Source organism: Coregonus lavaretus (assembly GCF_964263955.1).
Source record: "Coregonus lavaretus genome assembly, contig: HAP1_SCAFFOLD_2602, whole genome shotgun sequence".
NCBI lineage: Eukaryota > Metazoa > Chordata > Actinopteri > Salmoniformes > Salmonidae > Coregonus > Coregonus lavaretus.
In genome coordinates this window covers 21,451-47,899 of record NW_028156960.1, presented here as the reverse complement: position 1 = coordinate 47,899, position 26,449 = coordinate 21,451, and the positions used below count along the sequence as shown (strand labels likewise).

Sequence of the window (26,449 nt, the reverse complement as noted above, 5' to 3'; positions counted from 1 at the left end):
ATGCAATCTCACCTCCAAGTAGCTCTGCCTCTATCAGTATTAGAGCTGTCACTCACCACCAACTTCTTCGAGAAACAAGGCCTGCAATAAGAGTGCAGGATTTTAATGCACCACAAGATGGCAGCAATCTACATGACACAGTAGCCCACACTGACACATAGTGGTATTTTGCTAACAACAAGAGAAGGTTCACTCGTCCTCCCTACTCTGCTTTTTGCCCACATCTGTCTATTGAATAAACTTGGTCATGACGCGCATTGGTATGAATGTCCAAAACTAGTTTTACAACTGCAAAGTGTTCTCTGAAGAACATTTCTGGTTATGGATATTATGTGTTTTCTTGTAATTATGCTTTCCTTTCTGCTTGGAGTGGTCGACTCCGCGGGCACAGAACGGACCGCGGTTCTTTACGACGCCGACACGGACTGCCCGTCCCCTTTGTATTTGTGAAGACGATGGCATGCTTCTGCACGTGGACTGTGTGGATCTCGGTCTTGCGGAGTTGCCCTTAATTCTGAGCGTATTTACTGCCTACCTGTAAGTTTCAATTATATTCATCATATAACTTGTTTGGGTGCTGGAACTGTTGCGAGTGTAAATTTACTGTATTATGGAAGTTCTCCATACAAGTTTGCACCTGTCTGTTCAGCAAGGGATAAAACACTGAATAACAAAGCTAAAACAAACTTTATACAGTACATTTACAATTTTGTTTTCCTTATCCTCAACCTTATTTCTTCAGTTTACCTCCATTAGCCAATACCCCACTCTCTCAATTCAATTCAATGGGTTTAATTGGCATGGGAAACATACAGTTGAAGTCGGAAGTTTACATACACTTAGGTTGGAGTCATTAAAACTTGTTTTTCAACCACTCCACAAATTTCTTGTTAACAAATTATAGTTTTGGCAAGTCGGTTAGGACATCTACTTTGTGCATGACACAAGTAATTTTTCCAACAATTGTTTACAGACAGATTATTTCACTTATAATTCACTGTATCACAATTCCAGTGGGTCAGAAGTTTACAGACACTAAGTTGACTGTGCCTTTAAACAGCTTGGAACATTCTAGAAAATGATGTCATGGCTTTAGAAGCTTCTGATAGGCTAATTGACATCATTTGAGTCAATTGGAGATGTGCCTGTGGATGTATTTCAAGGCCTACCTTCAAACTCAGTGCCTCTTTGCTTGACATCATGGGAAAATGAAAAGAAATCAGCCAAGACCTCAGAAATTTTTTTGTAGACCTCCACAAGTCTGGTTCATCCTTGGGAGCAATTTCCAAACGCCTGAAGGTACCACGTTTATCTGTACAAACAATAGTATGCAAGTATAAACACCATGGGACCACGCAGCCGTCATACCGCTCAGGAAGGAGCCGCGTACTGTCTCCTAGAGATGAACGTACTTTGGTGCGAAAAGTGCAAATCAATCCCAGAACAACAGCAAAGGACCTTGTGAAGATACTAGAGGAAACAGGTACAAAAGTATCTATATCCACAGTAAAACAAGTCCTATACCGAGATAACCTGACAGACCGCTCAGCAAGGAAGAAGCCACTGCTCCAAAACCGACATAAAAAAGCCAGACTACGGTTTTCAACTGCACATGGGGACAAAGATCGTAGTTTTTGGAGAAATGTCCTCTGGTCTGATGAAACAAAAATAGAAATGTTTGGCCATAATGACCATTGTTATGTTTGGATGAAAAAAGGGGTTGCTTGCAGGCCGAAGAACACCATCCCAACCGTGAAGCACGGGGGTGGCAGCATCATGCTGTGGGGGTGCTTTGCTGCAGGAGGGACTGGTGCACTTCGCAAAATAGATGGCATGAGGAAGGAAAATTATGTGGATATATTGAAGCAACATCTCAAGACATCAGTCAGGAAGTTAAAGCTTGATCGCAAATGGGTCTTCCAAATGGACAATGACCCCAAGCATACTTCCAAAGTTGTGGCAAAATGGCTTAAGGACAACAAAGTCAAGGTATTGGAGTGGCCATCACAAAGCCCTGACCTCAATCCTATAGAACATTTGTGGGCAGAACTGAAAAAGCGTGTGCGAGCAAGGAGGCCTACAAACCTGACTCAGTTACACCAGCTCTGTCAGGAGGAATGGACCAAAATTCACCCAACTTATTGTGGGAAGCTTGTGGAAGGCTACCCGAAACGTTTGACTCAAGTTAAACAATTTAAAGGCAATGCTACCAAATACTAATTGAGTGTATGTAAACTTCTGACCCAGTGGAATGTGATGAAAGAAATAAAAGCTGAAATAATTAATTATCTCTACTATTATTCTGACATTTCACATTCTTAAAATAAAGTGGTGATCCTAACTGACCTAAGACAGGGAATTTTTACTAGGATTAAATGTCAGGAATTGTGAGAAACTGAGTTTAAATGAATTTGGCTAAGGTGTATGTAAACTTCCGACTTCAACTGTATGTTTAAATTGCCAAAGCAAATGGAATAAACAAAATAAATAAATCAGTAAACATTACTCACAAGTTTTTAAATAATATATATATTTCAAATGTTCTATTATTGGCTATGTACAGTGTCGTAATAATGTGCACATAGTTGAAGTATGAAAGGGAAAATAAATAAACAGATAAATATAAGTTGTATTTACAATGTTGTTTGTGCTACACCGGTTGCCTTTTTCTCATGGCAAAGGCCCACAAATCTTGCTACTGTGATTGCACACTGCGGTATTTTGCCTAACAGATATGGAAGTTTATCAATGTTTGGTTTGTTTTCAAATTCTTTGTGGATCTGTGGGAAATATGTCTCTATAATGTGGTCATACATTTGGCAGGAAGTTAGGAAGTATAGCTCAGTTTCCACCTCATTTTCTGGGCAGAGCCAGGTCTGCCCATGGAACCTTTCTCAATAGCAAGGCTATGCTCAGAGTCTGTACATAGTCAAGGATTTTCTTAATTTGGGGTCAGTCACAGTGGTCAGGTATTCTGCCAATGTGTACTCTCTGTTTAGGGCCAAATAGCATTCCAATATGCTATTTTTTAGGCTTGATTCTTTCCAGTGTGTCAAATAGTTATCGTTTTGCTTTATCATCATTTGGTTGGGTCTAAATGTGTTTCTGTCCTGTGGCTCTGTTTGTGCTTATGAACAGAGCCCCAGAACCAGCTGGCTGAGGGGACACTTCTCTAGGTTCATCTTTCTGTAGGTGAGGGTTTGTGGTGGAATGTGTGGGTATTGCATCCTTTTAGGTGGTTTTAGAATTTAACAGGTATTTTCGGGATATTGATAACTAGCAGGTATAGTCCTAATTCTGCTCTGCATGCATTGTTTGGGGTTTTGCGGGTTTTTTTCTCCCAATTGTTGCTGAATTCTGCATGCAGCGTCTCAATTGGGTGTTTGTCCCATGTTGTGAATTCTTGGTTGGTGAGTGGACCCCAGACCTCACAACCATAGAGGGCAATGGGTTCGATAACTGATTCAAGTATTTTTAGCCAAATCCTAATTGTCATGTTAAGTTTTAGAAGGCTCTTCTTGCCTTGTCTCTTAGATCTTTCACAGCCTTGTGGAAATTACCTGTGGTGTTGATGTTTAGGCCGAGGTAGGTATAATTCTTTGTGTGCTCTAGGGCAACAGTGTCTAGATAGAATTTCAATTTGTTTTCTTGGCTACTGGACCTTTCTTGGAACACCATTATTTTTGTCTTACTAAGATTCCCTGTCAGGGCCCAAGTCTGACAGAATCTATGCAGAATATCTAGGTGCTGCTGTAGGCCCTCCTTGGTTGGGGACAGAAATACCAGATCTGCAAACAATAGACATTTGATTTCTGAGTCCAATAGGGTGAGGCCGGGTGCTGCAGATTGTTCTAGTGCCCTCGCCAGTTCATTGATATATACACTACATGACCATAAGTATGTGGACACCTGCTCGTCGAACGTCTCATTCCAAAATCATGGGCATTAATATGGAGTTGGTCCCCCCTTTGCTGCTATAACAGCCTCCACTCTTCTGAGATGGCTTTCCACTAGATGTTGGAACATTGCTACGAGGACTTGCTTCCATTCAGCCACAAGAGCATTAGTGAGGTTGGGCACTGATGCCCCAGACCATTATTCCTCCTCCACCAAACTTTACAGTTGGCACTATGCATTCAGGCAGGTAGCGTTCTCCTGGCATCCGCCAAATCCAGATTCGGCCGTCGGACTGCAAGATGGTGAAGCGTGATTCATCACTCCAGAGAACGCGTTTCTACTGCTCTAGAGTCCAATGGCGGGGAGCTTTACACCACTCCAGCCTGCACTTGGCATTGCGCATGGTGATCTTAGGCTTGTTTGTGGCTGCTCGGCCATGGAAACCCATTTCATGAAGCTCCTAACGAACAGTTCTTGTGCTGACGTTGCTTCCAGAGGCAGTTTGGAACTCGGGAATGTGAGTGTTGCAACCGAGGAAAGACGATTTTTACGTATTACGCACTTCAGCGATCCCGTTCTGTGAGCTTGTGTGGCCTACCACTTCGCGGCTGAGTCATTGTTGCTCCTAGATGTTTCCACTTCACAATAACAGCACTTACAGTTGACCGGGGCAGCTCTAGCGTGCAGAAATTTGACAAACTGACTTGTTGGAAAGGTGGCATCCTATGACGGTGCCATTTTGAAAGTCATTGAGCTCTTCAGTAAGGCCATTCTACTGCCAATGTTTGTCTATGGAGATTGCATGGCGGTGTGCTTGATTTTATACTACTGTCAGCAACGGGTGTGGCTGAAATAGCCGAATCCACTAATTTGAAGGGGTGTCCACATACCTTTGTATATATTGTGTATGTTGAAGAGGGTATAGCTCAAGCTGCATCCCTGTTTATTGCCAATTATAACTGCACACTTGTTGTTTGTGTACATTCATTTTATGTCATATGCTTTCCCCAACACCACTTTCCATCAATTTGTATAGCAGACCCTCATGCCAAATTTAATTTAAAGCTTTTTTTAAAATAAACAAATCATGAGAAGACTGCTTTTGTTTTGTTTAGTTTGTTTGTCAATAAGGGTGTGCAGGGTGTATGCGTGGTCTGTTGTACTGTATTTTGGTAAGAAGCCAATTTGACATTTGCTCAGGACATTGTTTTCACTGAGGAAATGTTGGAGTCTGCTGTTGATAATACTGCAGAGTATTTTTCAGAGATTGCTGCTGACGCATATTCCACTGTAATTATTGGGGTCAAATTTGTCTCCACTTTTGTGGATTGGGGTGATTAGACCTTAGTTCCAAATATTAGGGAAGATGCCAGAGCTGAGGATAATGTTGAAAAGTTTAAGAATAGCCCATTTGAGTTTGTGGTCTGTATATTTTATCATTTCGTTTAGTATACCATCAACACCACAGGCCTTTTTGGGTTGGTTTTATTTACTTTTTCTGTAGCTCATCCAACGTAATTTGAGAATCCAGTGGGTTCCGGTAGTCTTTAATAGCTGATTCTAAGTTTTGTAAATGATCATGTATATGTTTTTGCTCTTGGTTCTTTGTTATATGGCCGAAAAGGTTGGAGAAGTGGTTTATCCATACATCTCCATTTTGGACAGATAGCTCTTCGGGTTGTTGTTTGTTTAGTGTGTTCCAATTTTCCCAGAAGCGATTTGATTCTATGGACTCTTCAATCACAATGAGCTGTTTTCTGACATGCTGTTCCTTCTTTTTTCTTAGTGTATTTCTTTATTGTTTTAGTGTTTCATCATAGTGAAGGTGTAAGCTAAGGTTTACTGGTACTCTGTGTTTCTGGTTGGATAGGTTTCTCAATTTCTTTCTTAGGTTTTTGCATTCTTCATCAAACCATTTCTCATTGTTGTTAGTTGTCTGAGGTTGATATGTTAGCTGATAGGTAAAAAATATTGTTCAGGCTTCCTACTGCTAAGTTTACACCTTCACTATTGCAGGAAAACATTTTGTCCACGAAGTTGTCTAGGAGGGATTGGATTTGTTGTTGGCCAATCGTTTTTTTGGTAGGTTTCTACACTACCCTTCTTCCATCTATAGCATTTGTTTATAGTATGCAGTTTGTTCGGCTTAGATGCCTCATGGTTGATTATTTCTCAGTTCAAGTTGATTGTGATTTTGCTGTGATCTGATAGGGGTGTCAGTGGGCTGACTGTGGAGACTCTGGGTTGAGGTCGGTGATAAAGTAGTCTACAGTGCTTCTGCAAAGAGATGAGCTATAGGTGTACCTACCGTAGGAGTCCCCTCAAAGCCTACCATTGACTATGTACATACCCAGCATGCGACAGAGCTGCAGGAGTTGTGACCCGTTTTTGTTGGTTATGTTGTCGTAGTTGTGTCTAGGGGGGCATGTGGGGGAGGGAATGCTGTCACCTTCAGGTAGGTGTTTGTCGCCCTGTGTGCTGAGGGTGTCAGGTTCTTGTCCAGTTCTGGCATTTAGGTCACCACAGACTAGTACATGTCCCTGGAAATGATTGTTCTCCCCCTCCAGGATGGAGAAGCTGTCTCCGTGTAGCTCAGTTGGTAGAGCATAGCGTTTGTAACGCCAGGGTTGTGGGTTCGATTCCCACAGGGGGGCCAGTATGAAAAAAAAAATGTATGCACTCACTAACTGTAAGTCGCTCTGGATACGAGCGTCTGCTAAATGACTAAAATGTAAAGTATGGGGATTCTAGTGGGGGGTTATAGGTAGCACACAGGAGGACATGTTTCTCTGCTGAGATACTTTCCTTTATAATTTTTTGTAAAATGTTCCTATTTTGATTAATTTAATAGAGTTATGGTCTGCTCGATAACATATTAGCATACCCCCTGAGCAGTGGCGGCTCCTGAAAAAATTCTCAGGAGGGGCAATTTTTCTGATGATTTAGGTGACCTACACACATTTTAAAAAAGATATGTCCAGCAACAACATGAAGACAGGGGCAGCATATAAGTCAATACCAGAAGCATTTATTGACTGATCTGGGGAGATGGATTCCAGTTTCTGTGACAGATTATAAATAATCTCTGATGCCTTTGTTATATTAGCTTTTGGTTGAATGTACTGTCGTAGTAAATATATAATGTTATAGCTTGGTCTGACTAAAATCTTGTGCATGACCCATTTTGTGTTGGGCGTTTGTTTTCAATCAATGCTGTTCCTATCCTATAACAATGGACAAAAGAGTCCTATCTTGTCAGCCTTGTCAGCAGGTGGCCAAGGACAACACCCACGCCATAGGTCTCTCAGTTCTTCCAACTCACGAGTTCTTGCTCTGAGGACACACACACACACACACACACACACACACACATCATCACTGATAACACACACACACACACACATCATCACTGTTAAACACACACACACACACAAAAATCCCCTCTCTTTAGGCTGAACATTTGAAGACAGAGAACCCGACTCAGAGCCAATGCAACAGTGGAGGGGACCTCGCCCAACTCATCAGGACCAATCAGAAGATCAGAACTACTAGATTCAACCTACATCATTTATTGTATAAAATGTCTGCACACAATGTTTTCGGGGCTCTCTTCAGATAGCTCCCTAAGAGTTTGACGAACGAGTCCGTGCACGCGATTCCAGATATCTTTACCTCTGAATAAACTGCCTTTATTATACCATATCCACCCTGTCCAAAATCTCTACTTGGTCTCAGTTCTCCAGTAAACTTGTGATTATCAACAGTACACAACGGTAACAAACAATTGGGGGAACTCACGGGGCAGATAGTAAGGTCGCAGTGACACAGAAAGCAGTTCAATGTCGGGGGTACAGAGTCGCTCTCTTACCAGGATCGATTTTCCCTGTGACTGTCAGATCGCGGTCCGCTCTGACCAGGGTGAAGCCGGCCGGCTCCACTTCTCTGTCCGGGACTCTGTCATCCAGCCAAGTCTCCCAGCTGTATTGGATTCCGCTGCCAGCAGCGTTTTCATTATTTAGTCCGTTCGTAGCGGGTATGTACACGGTCAACAAGATCAGTCCAAAACCCACCACTGGAAATCCATGGTTGGCAGAATGTTTGTAAACTAAGTGTACAAATTAAAAACATAAAATAACGCCACTAAGTGTACAAATTAAAAACATAAGATAACGCCACACTGCAGGTCGCAACAGAGACGCTGCTAGCCGCTATTTTCTTAGTTACGTTCATGGTTACGTCACGTATGACGAAAGCGCGTAAGTGCAAGCCCTCAGACACCCATAGAGATTGTATTGAAAGCTTTGAAATTTGAAAAAAATAGATTTTACATGAGAGTCTATGACAGACTTCTGGGCGATTTTCAACCTGACTGAAATCGCCCCAAAAACGGGCGGGGCCATTTGAAGCACGACTTTAGCCTGATTTGACATTTAGTGGCAGTCAGATCAGATTAGAACACTGATAACTACTGTTGCCGTGATATAATTGATTAGAAAAAAAATCCCTTCCTTTTCCCGTTTGGCAGTGCGTCGCCCATATCGCCCTATTGAACACACCGCCCCTGCCCCTGAGTCCCTTCCCTGTTTCACACCTGGTAGTTTGTTTGATGGGACTACCAACTCTATGTAACCTAGAGGGCAACCAGTGAGTCCATCTCCTCTATACCATGTTTTTTGTAGGATGACAATGTCTGTATATCCAGGTTCCTGCTCTTTAGGCCAATGGCAGATGACCTCAGGCCTTGGATATTCCAGGATGAGATAGTGAAGGTTTTGTCTTCCATAAAGTGTCCAATGTTGTTAGTCATGTGGTTTGGCCTCAGACCAGTAAGTGTGAGCAGAGCCTAACCACTCGTGAGTTGGGGAAAGTGGAAGAATCTCTCTCTCTCTCTCCCTCTTGCTGAGCCAGGTCATAGACTTGACATTGTTCCAAATATAAGAACATTCACTACATACTTTTGGTTGTTGGTGTGTATGCATTTACTTGTAAAGACACAAACGCTAATCTGTACGTGCTGCTGCATAAGTACTTGTCCATAATAAAGTGATCTCTAAGATGAAAAAGGACAGAAAAAGAAATGTATTCACTGCTGGAGACAGCCAGGCAGGATCTAAGGGATTTTCATAGGAAATGCTATGGATTCCTGACATACATACAATATAGCAAATGGTTAACTGAAGGTTGAAGGCAAAGGGGGTCTTTGTCAGGGACCGGAGGGACTAGGAGAAAGAGAAGAGAAAGAGAGCGAGAGAGAGAGAAGAAAGGAAAGAGACATCATCTGCCCCATGTCTCTCTGTCACCACTAAAAGCCTGCAAACAGAATGATTTTATCAGTCAGTCATATTGCCTGCTTCTCACATTTCACCCTCAGCAGCACCAGTGCAATGTTCCTCCAGTGCACATCAAATCATTTTGTACTAACGCTAACACTATCTGTCTCCCGAGTGGCACAGTGGTCTAAGGCACTGCATCGCAGTGCTAGCTGTGCCACTAGAGATCCTGGTTCGAATCCAGGCTCTGTCGTAGCCGGCCGCGACCGGGAGACCCATGGGGCGGCGCACAATTGGCCCAGCGTCGTCCAGGGTAGAGGAGGGAATGGCCGGCAGGGATGTAGCTCAGTTGGTAGAGCATGGCATTTGCAACGCCAAGGTTGTGGGTTCGATTCCCACGGGGGGCCAGTATAAAATAATAACAAATAAATAATGTATGCACTAACTGTAAGTCACTCTGGATAAGCTTTTGTACTGTAGGAGCATGCTTTGCATCATGACAGCCTTGCTAATGTCAGAGGGTCTTAGCTGTGAAATGTTAAGGACTACACGCAGAATCAAAGCCTCATCACTCCTTTCACCATCGCCCATCCTTTATCGAGAACAGGGGGACAAATCACTCCTTACATTTTTACACAGATACTGTCAGCCCTCGTCCCCATGTACAAATCTGTAGATAGTATAGGCCTGCTGTACAGTAACTCCCAAAGCCCACTGGTGTTTTACTACAACACATTATAATACATTGAATGGAACTGAGAACATTTGGTTCTTGCTGGATTGCTAACTTGAACACTCCTTTGCAGTATCGACTTTCTTCCTACGTCAAGTGCCTGGAGCTAAGTGAAGTTTCTAGTGCTTGTTCCTCAAATATGCCAAATATAGGCCACAATGATCTGACCTTGGACCATCTGATAGCTGATGACTGACTGACCATTTGACAAGACAAATTCTTACCACATATTGACATTCACATGAAAGGACACTGTGCACATTGTCTTCAGAGGTCAGGTCAGGGATCACATCTGGGCTTGCAAGGTCACAATGCTGCAAGGCTTGACAGCCAAAGGGACCCAAAACCTATGGATAAAAATATATATCAAGTACACATTTCATAAATGGTGTTTGGTTTTGAGAGGGATGTGTACACATGGTGGGGTATCCCAATGTTCGCCTAATGTTCCCTTCAGCCCTACTGTATCAAATCAGGAAGTATTATGACTTTTACAATGTGTGGAATGGACAGCTGGAGAGCCCAGTTGCATGGCCGGACTACTACATCTGGGGCCCAGGGGCATCAACCTCCAGGGTGCCCCCCCACACGGAAATAATATTATTATTATTATTATTATTTTGTGGAAAACTTCTGACTTCCTGCAATTCTACACATTTTGCGATGGTGCAGAGATAAAACTGTTCCGTTTTATAGCTAATTTCCATGATTTTCTACACATTTTGCCATGGCTTATGACATGCTCATATGCAATCTGGGGGTGGGGCCCCAACCGACATGTTCATATCATATCCAATCAAATGTTCGGTAATCCGGCCCTGCCCAGTTGTGGCGTGGAGCTGACACACGTCATACTAACACACTGCTACTGTAACACACTGCCACTGTAACACACTGCCTCTGTTCTGTTTTCTCCTCCCAACAGAGATCTGAGCATTAACAACCTCACCCTACTGCCCAACGGGGCCTTCTCCAACCTATACGTCCTTCAAGAGCTGTGAGCACTAGTTTAGTACGGCACCCTTCTTCAAACAATGGGACTGATTATACCTGCTATTGCTCTTACATTAGTTTTGATACTGAATTCACCCCAACTCTGGTGGTTACCAATCTGTTTGACTAAGGGCCCCAAACAGTCTGCAATGAAGCCCCAAGTAAAAACCCCAGGAATAGCATCTGATCAGTGCTGACTGTTCAAAACCCCCTCTAGTCTACATGTACTATTAGCCAGCCAGTAAATACGGGGTAAAGAAAACTCTGCTCCAAGCCAGGAGTGACAAACACAACACAGAAAGATCAATGTGGCTCAATAGATGAAGTAACAGAATGGGCCAGGAGCCAGAAGCACTAAATAAGTTACAATTAGACTCCCTTCTCTTTACTTTCCCCTCTATGAAACAGCCAGTGTAGCCTTTTGTGTGTCAGTATCAACAGGCTCAGGTTTCAATTTATGATGCCTGCTGTACTAATGAAATGGACTGACTGGGATTGAATTAGTGGACGTTGAGAGATTCATATTGAACGGTCATTTCGCATGGGTAAAACTACACATGATATTAAGTGTGTATGTTCTTCCCTGCAGCAGGCTAGCAGGAAACTGCCTGACCGACATCCCTGAAGGGGCTTTCTCTGGCCTCTTCAATCTCAAAGTACTGTAAGTAATACATTACTAACTGATACATGATCAATTTCTGAAAACCTGCATCTTTGTGAATTTGTCCCTTCTGTCTCTCTGAATAGAATGCTCCAAAACAATCATCTATGGCAAGTTCCTGGTGATGCCCTTCAGAACCTACAGTCTGTGAGTACATCTGATACCTCGTCACACCCTTCATACTAGGGTTGAGTATTTTACAAATGTTCCATCCCGAGGAGAATAAATCACTTTTCTCCCGGGTAACCCGGTATTTCCCGCCAAAACCGGAAGTGTCATTCAAAAGCGTATAAAGCAAATAAATACAGTGCATTCGGAAAGTATTCAGACCCCTTCCCTTTTCCCACATTTTGTTACGTTACAGCCTTATTCTAAAATGGATTAAATTAATTTACCTCATTCTACACACAATACCCCATAATGACAATGCGAAAACAGGTTTTTAGAAATGTTTGCACATTTATTAATACAAAACTGAAATACCTTATTTACATAAGTATTCAGACCCTTTGCTATGAGACTCGAAATTGAGCTCAGGTGCATCCTGTTTCCATTGATCATCCTTGAGATGTTTCTACAACTTCATTGGAGTCCACCTGTGGTAAATTCAATTGATTGGACATGATTTGGAAAGGCACACACCTGGGTATATAAGGTCCCACAGTTGACAGTGCATGTCAGAGCAAAAACCAAGCAATGAGGTTGAAGGAATTGTTCGTAGAGCTCCGAGACAGGATTGTGTCGAGGCACAGATCTGGGGAAGGGTACCAAAAAATGTCTGCAGCATTGAAGGTCCTTGGTCAGGGAGGTGACAAAGAATCCAATGGTCACGCTGAAAGAGCTCCAGAGTTCCTCTGTGGAGATGGGATAACCTTCCAGAAGGACAACCATCTCTGCAGCACTCCACCAATCATGCCTTAATGGTAGAGTGGCCAGACAGAAGCTGGAGTTTGCCAAAAGGCACCTAAAGAAAGACTCTCAGACCATGAGAAACAAGATTCTTTGGTGTGATGAAACCAAGATTGAACTCTTTGGCCTGAATGCCAAATGTCACGTCTGGAGGAAACCTGGCACCATCCCTACGGTGAAGCATGGTGGTGGCAGCATCATGCTGTGGGGATGTTTTTCAGCGGCAGGTACTGGGAGACTAGTCAGGATTGAGGTAAAGATGAACGGCGCAGAGAGATCCTTGATGAAAACCTGCTCCAGAGTGCTCAGGACCTCAGACTGGGGCGAAGGTTCACCTTCCAACAGGACAACGACCCTAAGCACACAGCCAAGACAATGCAGGAGTGGCTTCGGGACAAGTCTCTGAATGTCCTTGAGTGGCCCAGCCAGAGCCTGGACTTGAATCCGATCAAACATCTCTGGAGACTCCTGAAAATAGCTGTGCAGCGACGCTTCCCATCCAACCTGACAGAGCTTGAGAGGATCTGCAGAGAAGAATGGGAGAAACTCCCCAAATACAGGTGTGCCAAGCTTGTAGCGTCATACCCAAGAAGACTTGAGGCTGTAATCGCTGTCAAAGGTGCTTCAACAAAGTACTGAGTAAAGGGTCTGAATACTTATGTAAATGTGATATCAGTTTTTTTTATATACATTTGCAAACATTTCTATAAACCTGTTTTTGCTTTGTCATTATGGGGTATTGTGTGTAGATTGAGGAGAAAAAATATATATTTCATCCATTTTAGAATAAGGCTGTAACGTAACAAAATGTGGAAGAATTCAAGGGGTCTGAATACTTTCCAAATGCACTGTAGGCAGGTAAGTATGTCTGGATTTGATTAGAGCTTTGATCAAAAATTCCAGCCTGATGCTACCTGAGCCTGATGAGCCATACATTAAATATACTACACATACAAAAGTATGTGGACACCCCTTCAAATTAGTGGATTCGGCTATTTCAGTCACACCTGTTGCTGACAGGTGTATGAAATCGAGCACACCGCCATGCAATCTCAATAGACAAACATTGGCAGTAGAATGGCCTTACTGAAGATCTCACTGTAACTGTAATGTAATCTCAACTGCAATCCAGGTTGTTTGGTTGTGCTCTCATTACATTGTTGTATGAATATCTGACATTGTATTCCCATTTTAACTTTCATGTACTTTTAAATGATTGAAAGCGCAGTAATAACACATTGAGATGACAACGTAACCAAAAATCAGACATTGTTTTTAAATTACATGGAGTCATTACATGGAGCCCTGAGGCATCCCTAAACATGTTTACCTGATCCACTGTCCTCCACATCTCAATCAGGCACTTGTTTGCTAAAATGCTCTGGCTTGAGTAAACAGTCATTCATGTTGTTTAGACGTAATAATCTGAAGTTCACATGTTAGACAGACAGACAGACAGACAGGGGACAGCCACATGCGAACTGCCTGCTTGTGGTGGTGCCAAGAACATTGTCAGACAGCTACAGTATGTCCCTGCAGCGAATGTCAACACATGAAATTACTACCATGCACCCAAATAATGGACAGACCTCCCTGATCGAGGATGTCTCCATGGAATAAAAATACCAGTGTGGAGATACTGTTGAATATTCTAAATGAATTGAAGCACAAGGTCTACATTTATTTTGTGTTTTCCAAGCAAATGTGTATTCTACCTTGCAATATAAATGTTTAAATTCATTTACTTGACATACCAGCTCCATGTCAAACCATTTATTAGTGGTAGAATATTTTTTGTATTTGTATTTCTTTAGGGGGTAGATCAGCTTTAATATTGCAGATAGATTCAGGCTTCTATCAATGTAACTGTCTGCATCATTTCCAATCCCCCATATATTGCATTCATTTGTTTGTGAAATTAATCTAAATGAACAGATTAATGAGAATTCTTAAAAATGCCCTTTGAATGTAATTGAGTACTGTATTTTCCTAAATGTATTTAAGGAATTTCTGACTGTATGGGACACTCTCTGCATCTCTCTCCCTCTGCCAGGCGTTTGGATGCCAACCACATTACCCGTGTGCCAGTGGGTTCCTTTAGGGGCCTGGCATCCTTGCGCCACCTTTGGCTGGATGATAATGCCCTCACAGAGGTGCCCGTCCATGCCCTGGCCAGCCTGCCCACCCTGCAGGCAGTGATGCTGGCCCTCAACAGTATCACCCACATCCCAAACCAGGCCTTCGCCAACCTCACCAGCCTGGTGGTCCTGTGAGTAGCACTGTTGAATTGACCAGTTGTTATACGATTCTGTTTTTTGTTTAAGGGCCAGCCTCACTCTCTCGGTCTTTACATTTTCATTGTTTTCAAACATCTCTCTCTCTTTTGCTCATACTACATGCACAAATGCATACCCACTTCCTTTCTACCACTGCATAGAACCCTGCAAGACTTTGTTGGGTCTTTGCACTTTTTGGACATCTTTCCTCACATCTCTTCGTAGGCATCTCCATAACAACCAGATCCAGTTGTTGGGGGAGAGGTGTTTTGATGCGCTGCTCAGCCTGGAGACTCACTTCTACGTTTTTGATAGCCTGGGTGCCAGTCCCTCTCTGCTTCAGCCAACGTATCATTGTTGAATTCAGAAACACTCAGATAGCCAGGCTATGGATATTGCTTTTCAGAACTCGGAACTCTGAATGTTCCTTTACAAGACATCTATACGGTTATCCCAAAGTGAGCCACCACTGCAGTTCAAACAGTCTGGACGACGTGCTCATCTGGTGCATCTTATTGTGTGGCTGCATGATGCAGCACTCTACCAATTACCCTCAATCTAGGCTGCACATGTTTCCTGAGTGTTTGCAGGGTAATACCCAAACAACCTCCAGGCTACCAGTACTTTATACTACTACAACTTACAACCCCCATTATTCTACTGACCAGAGAAAAGAGAGAGTCATGTTGTTAGATAATGCAGTAGTCCACAAGTTACTGTAAAACAGATACACACTAACTAATGTTGTACATGTTTATGTGCATTATATTTACAGAACGTACTACTGTATTTGGGAGACCCATGGGGCGGCGCACAATTGGCCCAGCGTGGTCCAGGGTAGGGGAGGGAATGGCCGGCAGGGATCTAGCTCAGTTGGTAGAGCATGGCATTTGCAACGCCAGGGTTGTGGGTTCAATTCCAGTATAAAAAAATAAAAATGTATGCACTCACGAACTGTAAGTCGCTCTGGATAAGAGCGTCTGCTAAATGACTAAAAATGTAAATGTAAATGTATTTAGAATGGAGGGGATTTAAATGCATCTGGCTAAGAGCTGAGATTTAGCTAGATATGCCCATAATTGAAGCCCTATATCACAGAACCACTTGCGGTCTGATTTGAGCACTCATGCACGCATGAGATGAGATGTAGGAGTCAACTGCAAGACGAAATAAATAAATACTGTTCCACCGACACATCCTGATGTAGTATTTCTGCAGAATATTGAATATAATGTATATTAGCCCCAGACTGCTATATTGTTGCACTATTTAGATATGTTTGGCTCTCTCCATACATCACTGTTTGACCATGTCCTCACATGATTCCAGGAAGCCCCTTTGTACTGTTATGACTCGTCTGTAAATCATGTTCAGCAGTACGGAACAGGTTGTGAACTACTGTAAATCTTCCTCAGCCTGGGGGCCTCTGAGCCTGGGAGCCAATCAATCCCTGGCAGTTCTCAGAAAATTCCTATAGGTTCCCAGGCACCTAGTATTGACAAACAGAGACAGAGCAAGGGTCTGAAACATTACTTTACCTCACTGCAGCCATGAACTCTTGACAGGAAAGTAGAATGAGGGGAGTTCCTGTATCTGTGCAGTAATAATTAATGTATTTTTTGTTCAACCCTCAGAGATTTGAACTACAACAACCTGGCCATGTTTCCCACGGCCATCAGAGCCCTCCCCAATCTCAAAGAGCTGTGAATCCCATCACACCACAAATCAATGCCTTTAGCGCACACAAACAATCATATGTAAAGAATAGCATGTTTCAGTTGTACTAAATCTTCAATATTTGCCCCCTAGGAGATTCAATAGCAACAAAATCAGATGCATGCCTTCGTGGGAAACCCTTCCCTCGTCACATTTACATTTACGTCATTTAGCAGACGCTCTTATCCAGAGCGACTTACAAATAGGTGCATTCACCTTATAGCCAGTGGGATAACCACTTTACAATGTTTTTTTTTTTTTTTTTTGGGGGGGGGTAGAAGGATTACTTTATCCTATCCCAGGTATTCCTTAAATAGGTGGGGTTTCAAATGTCTCCGGAAGGTGGTGAGTGACTCCGCTGTCCTGGCGTCGTGAGGGAGCTTGTTCCACCATTGGGGTGCCAGAGCAGCGAACAGTTTTGACTGGGCTGAGCGGGAACTATGCTTCCGCAGAGATAGGGGAGCCAGCAGGCCAGAGGTGGATGAACGCAGTGCCCACGTTTGGGTGTAGGGACTGATCAGAGCCTGAAGATACGGAGGTGCCGTTCCCCTCACAGCTCCGTAGGCAAGCACCATGGTCTTGTAGCAGATGCGAGCTTCAACTGGAAGCCAGTGGAGTGTGCGGAGGAGCGGGGTGACGTGAGAGAACTTGGGAAGGTTGAACACCAGACGGGCTGCGGCATTCTGGATGAGTTGTAGGGGTTTAATGGCACAGGCAGGGAGCCCAGCCAACAGCGAGTTGCAGTAATCCAGACGGGAGATGACAAGTGCCTGGATTAGGACCTGTGCCGCTTCCTGTGTAAGGCAGGGTCGTACTCTCCGAATGTTGTAGAGCATGAACCTACAGGATCGGGTCACCGCCTTGATGTTAGCGGAGAACGACAGGGTGTTGTCCAGGGTCACGCCAAGGCTCTTCGCACTCTGGGAGGAGGACACAACGGAGTTGTCAACCGTGATGGCGAGATCATGGAACGGGCAGTCCTTCCCCGGGAGGAAGAGCAGCTCCGTCTTGTCAAGGTTCAGCTTGAGGTGGTGATCCGTCATCCATACGGATATGTCTGCCAGACATGCAGAGATACGATTCGCCACCTGGTTATCAGAAGGGGGAAAGGAGAAGATTAGTTGTGTGTCGTCAGCGTAGCAATGATAGGAGAGGCCATGTGAGGATATGACAGAGCCAAGTGACTTGGTGTATAGCGAGAATAGGAGAGGGCCTAGAACTGAGCCCTGGGGGACACCAGTGGTGAGAGCACGTGGTGCGGAGACAGCTTCTCGCCACGCCACTTGGTAGGACGCAATCCAAGAGTGAGCCGCGCCGGAGATGCCCAGCTTGGAGAGGGTGGAGAGGAGGATCTGATGGTTCACAGTATCAAAGGCAGCAGACAGGTCTAGAAGGACAAGAGCAGAGGAGAGAGAGTTAGCTTTAGCAGTGCGGAGAGCCTCTGTGACACAGAGAAGAGCAGTCTCAGTTGAATGACCAGTCTTGAAACCTGACTGGTTTGGATCAAGAAGGTCATTCTGAGAAAGATAGCAAGAGAGTTGGCTAAAGACGGCACGCTCAATCGTTTTGGAGAGAAAAGAAAGAAGGGATACTGGTCTGTAGTTGTTGACATCAGAGGGATCGAGTGTTGGTTTTTTGAGAAGGGGTGCAACTCTCGCTCTCTTGAAGACGGAAGGGACATAGCCAGCTGTCAAGGATGAGTTGATCAGCGAGGTGAAGTAAGGGAGAAGGTCACCGGAGATGGTCTGGAGAAGAGAGGAGGGGATAGGGTCAAGCGGGCAGGTTGTTGGGCGGCCTGCCGTCACAAGTCGCAAGATTTTATCTGGAGAGAGAGGGGAGAAAGAAGTCAAAGCATAGGGTAGGGCAGTGTGAGCAGGACCAGCAGTGTCATTTGACTTAACAAACGAGGATCGGATGTCGTCAACCTTCTTTTCAAAATGGTTGACGAAGTCATCCACAGAGAGGGAGGGAGGGGGGGGGGGGGGGGGATTCAGCAGGGAGGAGAATGTGGCAAAGAGCTTCCTAGGGTTAGAGGCGGATGCTTGGAATTTAGTGGTAGAAAGTGGCCTTAGCAGCAGAAACAGATGAAGAAAATGTAGAGAGGAGGGAGTGAAAAGATGCCAGGTCTGCAGGGAGTCTAGTTTTCTTCCATTTCCGCTCAGCCTTCCGGAGCTCTGTTCTGTGAGCTCGCAATGAGTCATCAAGCCACGGAGCTGGAGGGGAGGACCGAGCCGGCCGGGAGGATAGGGGACATAGAGAGTCAAAGGATGCAGAAAGGGAGGAGAGGAGGGTTGAGGAGGCCGAATCAGGAGATTGGAGGGAGAAGGATTGAGCAGAGGGAAGAGATGATAGGATGGAAGAGGAGAGAGTAGCGGGAGAGAGAGAGCGAAGGTTGCGACGGCGCATTACCATCTGTGTAGGGGCAGAGTGAGTAGTGTTGGAGGAGAGGGAGAGAGAAAAGGATACAAAGTAGTGGTCGGAGACTTGGAGGGGAGTTGCAGTGAGATTAGTAGAAGAACAGCATCTAGTAAAGATGAGGTCAAGCGTATTGCCTGCCTTGTGAGTAGGGGGGGACGGTGAGAGGGTGAGGTCAAAAGAGGAGAGGAGTGGAAAGAAGGAGGCAGAGAGAAATGAGTCAAATGTAGACGTAGGGAGGTTGAAATCCCCCAGAACTGTGAGGTTGAGCCATCCTCAGGAAAGGAACTTATCAAGGCGTCAAGCTCATTGATGAACTCTCCAAGGGAACCTGGAGGGCGATAGATGACAAGGATATTAAGCTTAAATGGGCTAGTGACTGTGACAGCATTGAATTCAAATGAGGAGACAGACAGATGGGTCAGGGGGAAAATTGAGAATGTCCACTTGGGAGAGATGAGGATTCCTGTGCCACCACCCCGCTGACCAGATGCTCTCGGGGTATGCGAGAACACATGGTCAGACGAGGAGAGAGCAGCAGGAGTAGCAGTGTTTTCAGTGGTAATCCATGTTTCCGTCAGCGCCAAGAGGTCGAGGGACTGGAGGGTAGCATAGGCTGGGATGAAGTCTGCCTTGTTGGCAGCAGAACGGTAGTTCCAGAGGCTGCCTGAGACCTGGAACTCCACGTGGGTCGTGCGTGCAGGGACCACCAGGTTAGAGAGGCAGCAGCCACGCGGTGTGAGGCGTTTGTGTAGCCTGTGCGGAGAGGAGAGAACAGGGATAGGTAGAGGCATAGTTGACAGGCTGCAGCAGATGGCTACAATAAAGCAGAGGAGATCGGAATAAAATGAACTAAACGTCTGGGAAAGGAGAGAGCGGGGCCTCCCTCACCACAACTCCCAAATATAACTCTCCCAACTTCCACCTCAGAAACTATAATTGTTGTAAACTACAGCGGTTCAATGTTTTCTAGGAATAGACTAACCTAGTTTATTCAGCTAGCTAACTAGGTGCAGTATTATTCCGTGAAAAACGTCCGGGCACCTCGTCATAAGACGCCACAGCCAGCTAGCATGACGGTCTCCAACAGCAGGGTTTAGCGCCAATACTCAGCCACGACAACCACCAGTGTATCAACACACAAGCAGATCGTCCGTGTCTAACGTTGTGGGTTAGTCCCGACAGCTTGAGCGAGTCCGTCGTCAACTTATTCAGCCAGTTAGTTAGCTAGAATAGTTAGCAAATTAGCTAGCCATTGCTTTCAGACAAAGAAGAACCCCTCCTTTTACGGCACGAACACACAGAGAGCTAGCCACTGAATTGACTCAGCCAGTTCGCGTCTGTTCGCTCGGTCGTTCCAGCTATTGTTTACAAGTAGCTATCCAGGTTGCAACAAGCTTGCTAATTTTCGAGCACAGTAGCCACTTGCTGCCTACCGTTAACGGTTCAGACAATGAGGTTAGAAAACAGCTGAATGGTAGGCAATTATTGTATGTAATTATTGTAGGCAGCCAGCTGGCGTAATTACAGGCACTCTCAGGCGTGAAACAACTATACCGTTGCTAATAGCTACTCGCCAGCTAGTCCAGGTGGTGAGTTAGCTAGCTAGCTAGCTTCGTGCTACACCCGGCACCGCCGAATACAACACTAACCTACAATAATTACATACAATAACTACCTACAACAACCCACGATACCTACCTACAATACCTAACTAAAATCTAAATACATAGTTTAAGCCTTACTCGACAAAGCCCAAGCTATGTATAAAGCCAAACTTACCCGACTCCAAGCTCCTCAGCACACAATGTAGGTGCACTTGCATCATCGTCCTGATGCACAACATTAAACAATAAAATGACAAATTAAAACATAACTTTCATAACTGCAGGGATCTCTCCCATAACCTGATTCAGCAGCTTCCCAGCTTCAGTGTTTGCAGAAAAATCCAGAAAACGTGAGTGGCTTGTTACCATTTGTGTTCCCTACTCCTCAACCCAGCTATAAATACTGTATAATCCAGGTGACAGTTGAAACCGTTGTGATGTCTTTGTATTTAGTGACCTCCATCACAACCATATCCATGAGGCTCTAGCAGACACCTTCCTAGAGCTGACTAAACTCAGAACCCTGTGAGTAACCTGGGCCACTTTCTATTTCCTTTCCATACACACTTATACTCATATTTAATTGAAATATAGTATCTTCTCTTTATCAGTGATTCTCAATCCATTCCTCCAGCGACCTCAGCTCCAACCTGCTGTCCTCCGTCTCCATGGAGAGCCTGGAGGGCCTCACACACCTGAGACTGGCTGGTAACACACTGAGACACATACTGCTTGCCCAGAGGCTTCCTCAACTCAGGTAGGAGAAAGTTAAACTGGGGGTGGTTACAGCGGTTTACAGCATGTATAAAAGGTGCAGCGAAATGTTTGTGCTAGCTCCCTCAACAATGCAGTACAATAATCAATAATAACAATGAAAAGAGTGAAGACAAATAAAACAAGTAGTAGAATTATTAGAATTAGGTAGTATGCATAGTAATAATGGACTGTATTAACACTGTATTTACAAATAAAAGTGAGTAGTGGAACCAATAGTATACAGTGCCTTAAAAAAGTATTCACACCCCTTTATGTTTTCCACATTTTGTTGCGTCACTGGCCTACACACAATACCCCATAATGTCAACGTGTAATGATGTTTTTAGAGATTGTTAGAAATTATTAAAAATGAAAAGCTGAAATGTCTTGAGTCGATAAGTTTTCAACCCCTTTGTTATGGCAAGCCTAAATACGTTCAGGAGTAAAACATTTGCTTAACAAGTCACATAAGTTGCATTGACTCACTGTGTGCAATAATAGTGTTTAACATGATTTTTGAATGACTACCTCATCTCTGTACCCCACACATACAATTATCTGTAAGGTCCCTCAGTCGAGTGGTGCATTTCAAACACAGATTCAACCACAAAGACCAGGGAGGTTTTCCAATGCCTCTCAAAGAAATGCACCTATTCATAGATGGGTAAAAAAAAAAAAAAAAGCAGACATTGAATATCCCTTTGAACGTGGTGAAGTTATTAATTACACTTTGGATGGTGTATCAATACACCCAGTCACTACAAAGATACAGGCCTCCTACCTAACTGAGTTGCTGGAGAGAAAGGAAACCACTTAGGGATTTCACCATGAGGCCAATGATGACTTTAAAACAGTTACAGAGTTTAATGGCTATGATGGGAGAAAACTGAGGATGGATCAACAACATTGTAGTTACTAAATGAGTGAAAAGAAGAAAGCCTGTACAGAATAAAAATATTCCAAAACATGCATCTTGTTTGCAACAAGGCACCAAAGTAAAACTGCAAAAAATGTGGCAAAGAAATGAACTTTATGTCCTGAATACGAACATTATGTTTGAGGCAAATGTTTTATTTCTTTTCTTTTCTTTTAGTCATTTAGCAGACGCTCTTATCCAGAGCGACTTACAGTTAGTGAGTGCATACATTTTCATACTGCCCCCCCGTGGGAAACGAACCCATAACCCTGGCGTTGCAAGCGCCATGCTCTACCAACTGAGCTACACAGGGCCCTACACGGGGCCCTACAAATCCAACACAACACATCAGAGTACTCTCCATATTTTCAAGCATTCTGGTGGCTGCATCATGTTGTGGGTATGCTTGTCATCGGCAAGGACTAGGGAGTTTTTTGGGGATAAAAATAAACCGAATAGAGTGAAGCAAAGGCAAAGTCCTAGAGGAAACCCTGGTTCAGTCTGCTTTCCAACAGACACTTGGAGACAAATTCAGCAGGACAATAACCTACAACACAAGACCAAATATACACTGGAGTTGCTTACCAAGATTACATTTAATGTTCCTGAGTGTCCTAGTTACAGTTTCGACTTAAAATCGTCTTGAAAATGGCTGTCGAGCAATGATCAACCAACTTAACAGAGCTTGAATAATTTAAAAAAGAACAATGTGCAAATATTGTACAATCCAGATGTGCAAAGCTCTTAGAGACTTATCCAGAAAGACTCAGCTGTAATCGCTGCCAAAGGTGATTCTAACATGTATTGACTCAGGAGTGTGAATACTTATGTAAATTAGATATTTCTGTATTTTATTTTCAATACATTTGCTAACATTTCTAAAAACATGTTTTCACTTTGTCATTATGGGGTATTGTGTGTAGATGGGTGAGAAAAAAATGAATGTAATCAATTTTGAATTCAGGCTGTAACACAACAAAATGTGGAAAAAGTCAAGGGGTATGAATACTTTCTGAAGGCACTGTACATTAGAACAGCAGCGTTGACTCTGTGTGTCAGTGTGTGTGTGTGAGCTATGAGTGCATGTGTGCTTGTGTGTGTGTTTATGGATGTTTGTGTGAGTGTGTACAGGTTGGATGTGTGGGTAGTCAGTGCAAATAATTTCTAAGGTGCATATAGTTTCTCCAGTGCAAATAGTATGTAAGGTGCAGGTCTGTGCAGGGAGACAGCTAGGTTTAGCTTTTCAGCAGTCTGATGGCCTGGTGGTAGAAGCTGTCTCGGAGTCTGTTGGTCTGAGACCCGATGGTAACGGAGTGAACAGTCCGTGGCCCGGGTGATTGGAGTCCTTGACGATCTTTCGGACCTTCCTCAGACACCGCCTGATGTCCTGGAGGGCAGGAAGCTCTCCCCCAGTGATATAGTGGGCCATTCACACCACCCTCTATACAGCCTTCCGGTGGAGGGCGGTGCAGTTGCCGTACCAGGTGGTGATGCTGCCGTTCAAGATGCTCTGTGATTGTACAATGTCATGTTCTCTGTGACATGCACACCGAGGAACTTGACCCGCTCCACTGCAGCCCCGTCGAGAGAGTGTGAGGCTGTCTTACCTCAAGTTATGTGTTGTTTTCAGGGTAGTGGAGATGCCCTATGCCTTCCAGTGCTGTGCCTTTGTAGCTGGCCCTGGTGAAAACTCAGTCTCCCAACATCTGGAAGACCGAGAACATCAGTAAAGACCTTGTCACTGGAAAGGAAATACACACCATAGCCAACCAAGGTGGAAACATTACTTTAAAAACACAGCCCTAAAATATGATTGTGTTTGGGTTGGTGTATTAAGTGAAAATAATGATTACTTACCATTTGCTTATAGAAGAAGATGGAGACCAGGAGAACTTCCTTGTGGCGAGTGAGGCGGATGCCAGACCCCAGCACTCTGTCCACTGTTGCACAGCTCCAGGTAAAAAATCTGAAGATTGATTGGTTGAATAAGCCGGAACAAAAGCCTTCACACTCTGTACCTCTATAGGACCAAGTTAGACACCTTGCCCATACATACCTAATTTGACACAGTTTGAATCTAATACTGTGGTTGTTGACCAACATTTCTGTTTGTCCCCAGGTCCCTTCCGGCCATGTCAAAGCCTTGTTGGGAGCTGGCCAGTACGACTCGGTGTCATCGTCATCCACTCCTTCGCCTGTAACTCCTTGGTCCTAGTCTCCATCCTCCTGTCCTCAGCGACCCACTCCTCCTCTATCCAGCACTTACTGGCTGTCCTGGCATGGGTCCACCTCCTCACTGGCCTCTAGCACCGCCCAGGCTGTACTGGACACCATTACTTTTGACCACTATGCTGATTATGGTGCATGGTAGGGTAGGTTGTAGGGTCTTTGACTTCCTGTCTGTCTTCTTCCCGGATGCCAGTGTCTTTCTGTTGACGGCAGTTGTCGTAGAGCGTGGATATACTGGAAGTACTGTCCGTGGTTCAAAATGGTCTGAGACAGACTGGGAGCAGGAGAAGTCCATTGGGCTGGAGCCATTACCGCCTTACCTCCCATCACTATGAACGAGTATGGTCTCTGCTCTCTCTGTGTGGCCACTCCCTATGGACACTCCTCCTGTTTGGACTACAGCTACTCCACAGCCCTGGTGCTGCTCAACTCCCTGTGCTACCTCCTGATGACAGCCACCTAAACCAGACTCTACTGCCACATGGACAAAGGGACACCAGAGACCGACTGTGACCAGCACCAGGACTGCTCCGTGACCAAGCTGCTGGCCAGTCTCCTCTTCACCAACTGTCTCCTTTCTTTCCCCGTGGCCCTGCCCTCCTTCTCCAGTTCTCCATCCCTGAGGTGGCTAAGCCAATCCTGCTCCTCGTGGCACCCCTGCCCCCCTGTCTTGACCCCCTGCTCTACATTCTCCTCAGCCCTCATTTGAGGGAGGATCTCAGCAGGCTTCTATTGGACAACATACAGGCTACAGCGCCGCACCAGTTTGGTCTCAAGGAACTCGGAAGACGCAGAGAAACAGTAATGTGACTCTGCAAGCGCTGGTCTCTCTTGCACTGTAGATGGAGGACATGACACCTTACTGCTCACTGGTACTAGTCCCCCTGTCCTCTCCCAGGTGTAGTCCTAGGCATGTGCTGTGCACTTCTCTCCACACTCAAACTCTCTAATTCAGGTGTCAAGCAGTGTCACATCAGCAAGTCTCAGTATACTGAAACAGTGTGGAGAGATAGTGACAGGTTGGGGGATGGATATACATACAATAGGTCATGATGTAGGGGTAGGGCCCTGTGTTTTGGTTAATCATGTTGCGACCTGGATTTACACCTTTATTTTGAGGGCTCTATTCAATCTGTAAAGCTGAAGCTTAACAGATTCCGCGTTAGAAATGTAAGAGTAATTTCCGATTGAGCAGTTTCCGCTAAACTTCAATCACGCTGTAAAGCTGAACTTCCGAGATGCAGATTGAATAGGGCCCCAAGCCTTTTCTAGAAATAAGAATTAGACTGAAAATGAAAGGAATTGTCTGAGGATGGAGCTGGACCATCTGACATGAAAATAAATAAGCTTTAAATAAAAGGTTAAAATCCAAGTCATGTGACATGATTAACAAAAACACAGGGCCCTGATCATGAGGTATGTCCAAAGGTACAGATAACATGGTGACCATCAGATACACATGGAAGTGGTCATGTTACTGTGGTAGTTTTAAGCAACTCAAGTACATTAAATATAAAATATCAGTACGGTTACTGTGACAACGACCCATTTGGAATAGTTTTTAATGAATTACAATATTTAAACATTTTGTTTACCTTTCTTTAACTAGGCAAGTCAGTTAAGAACAAATTCTTATTTACAATGACGGCCTACACCGGCCAACGCTGGGCCAATTGTGCGCCACCCAATCACGGCTGGTTGTGATACAGCCTGGAATGGAACCAGGGGGTCTGTAGTGACGCCTCAAGCACTGAGATGCAGTGCCTTAGACCACTGCGCCACTCGGGAGCCCAGTATACTAGGCCTATACTTGAAATGTTATATTTATACCAAAATAATAAGTAAGGACATGTTAATTGCCTTTTTTGCTACAAGTTCAATGATATTACCAAATGTCACACAGTAAGGTCAGATGTCTTAAAAGTTGTATATAAAGTGTATGTTAATTTAAAATGTAGTGTTTGAAATGTGTAATGTATAAAGCAAATTATTTAAATCATGTCTGTTATTCATGGTCTGACTGCTATGTATTTGATGGAACACTCAACATTTAAATGTTAAATGCCATTTA

At 44.3% G+C, this 26,449-nt stretch overlaps 1 pseudogene across 1 annotated transcript; it reads left to right on the top strand.

Annotated features, from left to right (window-relative positions):
- Positions 1-25,282, top strand: LOC311125992 (leucine-rich repeat-containing G-protein coupled receptor 5-like; annotated as a pseudogene). Its single transcript has 13 exons — positions 1-18; positions 371-537; positions 10,826-10,897; positions 11,483-11,554; positions 11,641-11,697; positions 14,517-14,732; positions 14,965-15,087; positions 16,374-16,442; positions 20,762-20,827; positions 21,112-21,234; positions 23,780-23,875; positions 24,020-24,106; positions 24,269-25,282. The product of its transcript is annotated as a leucine-rich repeat-containing G-protein coupled receptor 5-like (transcript).
- The last annotated feature ends 1,167 nt before the right edge of the window (positions 25,283-26,449 follow it).